Source organism: Dasypus novemcinctus, chromosome 27, assembly GCF_030445035.2.
Source record: "Dasypus novemcinctus isolate mDasNov1 chromosome 27, mDasNov1.1.hap2, whole genome shotgun sequence".
Taxonomy (NCBI): Eukaryota; Metazoa; Chordata; class Mammalia; order Cingulata; family Dasypodidae; genus Dasypus; species Dasypus novemcinctus.
Genome location: NC_080699.1, coordinates 44660996 through 44666966, shown reverse-complemented (window position 1 = coordinate 44666966; position 5971 = coordinate 44660996).

Sequence of the window (5971 nt, the reverse complement as noted above, 5' to 3'; positions counted from 1 at the left end):
ATTTAATTCACTTTTTGTTTGTTTGTTTGTTTTTAGAGGGGGGCTCTTATATGCTCATTCTTTCTGGAATCTTCTAAAAATCATTATATTTTTCAAATTTCACTGTCCTGCCTGTATCTTTCCTTGCCTGTTTCTCACCCACTCAGCTGAGTCTGTTGAAACATTACTTGGCTGATCTAGATGGCCCCAGATGGCTGTAAAACGCTAGAGTTGAAGTTCTTCTCTAAAACAAACACTCGGGAAATCTGACTGCATTATTTTAACTCTAGAGCTCTCCATGTGCTTCACAGAGGGCGCTATAAGCTCATGAGAGCAGTAGGGGAGAAAAAAATCTTGCCCAAGAGCTCTCCCCATCTCTGATCCAAAGCCTTTCTGTCCCTCACACATCAGGTGAGCTGATTTTGTCATCTCGGGTTTTCACGTGGTTGGTTACAGCTTCGGTGGCATGTCTGGGTTGGGGGGAGCAAGTCAGGTGCACCTGCCAATACATCTTCTTGTCAGGAACTAGAAGGCAAGAACTGTCATGGCATCCTGTTTCGTTTTTGTTTTGTTTTTCATTAATTTTTAAAGTCAGAAAGGAACAAGATGTGCAGAGAATGGAGTTTACATTTCAAAGCAAAATGAATATGCAAAATACATTGTAATGAGACTCTGTATGCAAGCATGAGAAATAAAATATTAAGAGAAGAAAGAAGAGCACAGGGTTGTTAGAATTCCAAAGTAATGATTAATGAACGTTTCATCTTTCACACTGCTGTCCAAGACATAACATGAAAGACCCCTGGAGAAAGGCTAGAAATGAGCAACTTACGGACAAGCTGATGGCAGCAAAGCTCAGACTAGAGCTTTAATCTTTCATTACGCGGAAGAGATACTCTATTTACCAAGGATCCTAGAGGGATATTGTATTAGTCAGCCAAAGAGGTGCCGAGGCAAAATACCAGAAATCTGTTGACTTTTATAAAGGGTATTTATTGGGGTAAAAGCTTATAGTTACAAGGTCCTAAAGAGTCCATCTCAAGATACCATAAGAGGTATTTCCTCACCAAAATCTGTTGTTGAAGCAAGATAGTTGCCAATCTCTGTGAAGGTTCAGCCTTTCTCTCCTTCTTAAGGCTCTGTGGGCCCAGCTTCTTCCCACCTCAGCTGTAGGCTGGAGGGCTCGTTTCTTTCCAGGCCTTCTCAGCTGCTCAGGGCTCTGGTCTCTTCAGCGGCAAGCTAACAGGCGAATGGCTCATCTCTCTCCGGGCCCCAGGATCAAAACTGACGAAGTTCTCTCTCTCTTCTGTGGGTCTTCTTGAGTGAGTGTCTGTTTCTATCAGCCCACCAAAGGGCAGAGACTCACCCTGAGTCACGCCTTACTGACGTGGTCAAATCAAAGCCCTAATCTTGATTTAATCAAGTGACCCGGACCACCCGCAGCCCGGGCCAACACGGGGGGAATCTAGAACAAAGCAAATGACTCAAAGACAGGGACAAGAGACACAAAGAATGGAGACAAGACAGGATTCTGATCAAGTCTCGTTTATTGAGGGTCGGTCAGGGGTATTTATAACTAGGAAGGAAGAAGGTAGTACGTACTGACGACAGCGCATGTGTTGGTAAATGATTGGGTAACTAGATTTTCGGTTTTCGCGCCACATGCTTGCGCAGATGGTTGTTTGGCAACGTCTGCGGAAAAACTTTCACGTGCTTTAGGGAGTGCCCAATCGGAGCCCGGGGGAGTGGCATAAGGAGAAACAGAAACTTAACTTACTTCAGCGAGCATGGGGAAATAGAAACTTAACCGGGTTAGTATCTGAGATGGCGTTTGGTAACAAAATGGCGGATACAATACCAGTGCCAGAGGCAGCTTCCCACAATCAAGTACATGGAAAACCTTTGAAATTAATACATTCGAAGAGTATCACGCCTAGAGGAACAGACCAGTTTGCAAACATAATCAATATCTTTTTTTGGAATTCATAAATATTATCAAACTGCTACAGATATCAAATATTGACAAAACTGAAATCTGTACCCACAAACACAAGAGATTTGTCACTTCGCTTATATTCCATTTGGAGTGAAACTTCCTGTGCGTCTGTTTCTGTAAAGCTCTGTAGGACATTGAGGAACTCCAGCATGACTGGGAGGGCAGAAAGGAAAGGAAATAATAAAGGAATGCTTTTTTAATTGTCCAGGTTTTTAGAGCTGAGCTCTCCTTACTTTGGTCTTTAAATGGAAATGCCTCCTTTTTGTTCTAAGAAACTTGAGCATAAAGATGCTCAAACATATCTTAAAAGCTTACAAAGCTGGAACAAACACTACTGAAAAATTAAGGAACCAGAATCAGGATTATCATGCAAAACTGATGAGAGCAGGCTCAGACACACGCTTCTCTCTCCCCGGGGACAGCCTGAGCCCTGATCGGCCCTTCTCCCCAACCAAATTGCTGACATTCTTCAGATGACTTTTCCTCTGAAAACATACTCAGAGAGAAAAGAAAAGGCACAGGTAGAGGCCAATAAGGTAAAGTAATCGAGTCTCTTTAATCCAGGCCTGTTGAGTGCAGAAGTGGTTGAGGGAGTGGGAATAAAGATAGGTTTTCTGTTAAACTCTGGACCTTAGGAAACTATCCTGCCTTACAGGAACTGTGAGCAAAAACTGTGGTGACAACGGTGATCAAGAACAATGAGGTTTCCTGGCTCAAGCAGCTTCCAGTCTAGTGAGAGAAACGTGCCAGAAAAAGTGAAGAGAATCATGAAGCGCCATGACAAGTCCTATGTGGGAAATAAGCAGGACTGTGTGATAACAGGTAGACAGGGATTGAGACAGGTGGTTGGGACCTGAGACCTGTAGCCCAAGAAGGGACGGCACTGTGAAGGTGGAGACAGTCTTCCTGGGAGAGGCCAGCTCAGCCAGAACCGAGGCCCCAGGGAGAGTGTTGACTGTGTTGGAGGAACCAAAATGAAAGGAGTCAGATGGGGCCAGAATGTAGTGAGAGAGGGGGAGAGTTATACCAATGGGAGCTGGAGGAGGTTGACAAGGCCAAATCAAGCAGAGTGCAGGAAGCAACAGGAAGAAGTTGGAGTTGTATCTGAAACACAACAGAAAGGTTTTTAAAAGGGAGATGCCTTGATCAGGATTCCACTTTTAGAAAGTCACTCCAGCTGCTCCCTGAAGAATGGGCAGAAAAGAGAAAGACTAAAATGGGGAAGAAAAATTTGGAGGGGAAGAATTGTCACTCTTCAGGTTGGAAGGGATTGAGGGCTTGGAGTGGTAGCAGGGAAGACTGTTTTAGAGGATAGAAGTAAATGTTCATGCTGATGGCTTGAAGGTTGGGGACAAGGGACAGGAGGAAATCAAACATGGCTTACTGCGTCTGCCCATTTGCCAAGTTGGTGAAGACTGGGAGAAGAACAAGCCGAAGGGACAAAGCAGGGCATCCAAGTAGAGCTGCCAAAGAGACATTGAAGTGTACAGGCAATAAAATGGAAGACTTGGCTAAGAACATATGCCTGGAGCTCTTCCTTTACCATGGCACTTCAACAGATAGCTGAATTCCTGCCTTAAAATACAATGGTATAAGGTAGCCGTTCTCTGCTTTTTACTGCCCAGATAAACTAGTCATATCTGTTACATTCCCATAGACTCAGTTTTCTCACCCTATTGGCAACATGGAGAAAATAAGGTTATGCCCGGGCATTTGCTGGGGGACTACTGCTATCTCTTTCACATATATAAACAAAAGCATACTAGAATATGTGCAAGTGCAATAGTAAGAGGTAAAAAATTTTATTTTTTAGTGTACCATTTACAGATTAAGAATTTTTTCTATTATTAATAACAAATTACTTACCATTCAAAATCAATTATTTCTTCATAATAGGCCACACCAGCATAATTTGACATAGTTCTGAAATGTCTAATTCCATCATTTAGGATGCATTTGGCTGCAAATAACACTCTACAGTGATTTAAACAGTGTTTAATTGCCTCGCATGGGGGAAAGCCTGGAGGTCTACAATACTCGTTGATGCTGGCAGGTTTGGTGACTCGGCTCTGTGATACCACCAAGGTCCCAGGCTCTTTATCTTTCTGCTTGGCCATCCACAGTGGATCCTCTTGTGAACCCAAAAAATTTGTGGCCCCTTGAAGCAGTGCTTCTCAAACTTAGCTGAAAAATGGAACTACTTGGGGGCTCTTAAAAATTTCAGTGTCCACCAAAATAGTCAAAACAATTTTGAAAAAAAACGAAGTTGGAAGACTTACACTTCCTGATTTCAAAACTTACTACAATGTACGGTAATGAAGGCAGTGTGGTACTAGCAGAAGGATAAACATAGAGATGAATGGAATAGAATTTAAGAGACCAGAAATAATCCCATACGTTTATGGTCAATTGATTTTTGACAAGGATACGAAGACAATTAAATGGGGAAAGAATACTCATTTTAACACATGGCGCTGAGAGAACTGGATAGCCACATGCAAAAGATTAAAGTTGGATCCTGACCTCATACTATAAATAAAAATTAACTCAAAAATGGATCCTTAACATAAATGTAAGAGCTGAAATTATGAAGTTCTTATAAAAAAAGTGTTGGGGTAAATCTTTTGACCAGCATTATGCAATGAATTCTTAGGTATGACCCCAAAAGATCAAGTAACAAAAGAAAAAAGATAAATTGGACTTTGGACTTTATCAAAATGAAAAATATTTTTACTTCATATGATACCAACAAGGAAGTGAAAAAGAAAACTCATAGAATGACAGGAAATATTTGTAAATAATATCTCTGATAAGGGGCTTAAATCTAGAATATGTTGAGAACTCTTACAGCTCAAAAATAAAGATAAATATCACAAATTAAAATGACCAAAGGATTTGAATAGACATTTCTCCAAAGAAAATATACAAATGTCCCATAAGCAGATGCTCAACATTATTAGTCATTAAGGAAATGTAAATCAAAACTACAATGAGATACAACAAATATTAACTAGGATGACTAAAGTATAAAACAGGCAATAGAGGTGGCAAGATGTGGAGAAACGGGAACCCTCATGCATTGCAGGTGGGATTGTAAAATGGTGCAGCTACTTTGGGAAATAGTAACTGCAGTTCCTCAAAGAGTTAAACATAGGGTTACCACATGACCCAGCAATTCCACTCCTAGGTATACACCCAACAGAAATAAAAACATATGTCTACGCAAAAACGTGCACACAAATATTTATAGCAGCACTTTTTAACAGCCAAAAAGAGAAAATGACCCAAATGTCCATCAACTGGTGAATGGATACTCAAAATGTGGTATACTCACACAGTGAATATGCCTCCATAGAGAGAACAAAGTTCAAAGTTCAAAGATGAACTTTGAAAACATTATGCTAAGTGTAAAAAACCAGTCACAAAAGACCACATATTGTGTTAATATGATTCCATTTTATGGTAATTCCAGAATAGGCAAATTCATAGCCACAGAAAGGAGATTAGTGGTTACTAGGGGTGGAGAACAGAGGAGTGACTGCTAAGGGCACAGAGACTCTTTTGAGGGTGAAGAAAATGTTCTAAAATAATGTTTCCACAACTCTGTGAAATTACTAAAAACCACTGTATAACACATTTTAATAGGATGAGATGAATTTTATGTTATGTAAATTATATCTCAACAAAGTCATCATTTAAAAAAATGGGGAACAGGTTAGCTCAGTGGTTGAGTGCCTGCTTTGCATGTACAAAGCTCCACGTTCAATCCCTGGTACCTCCCCAAAAAACAAAACATACAAAGAAATGAACAAAGTGAGCCTGTCACTTCAAGGAAAACAATTGACAGCATTTTTGGTCAATGAGAAAAATTCAAGCTTTCAATTAAAATTTTGAATTTTGGAAAACTTGGCAGCTTCTCAATGCTTAAAGATTTTCCAATGAGAATGATGGCGATATTGATGACTGTGATTTTTTAAAATATATGTTGAAATATAT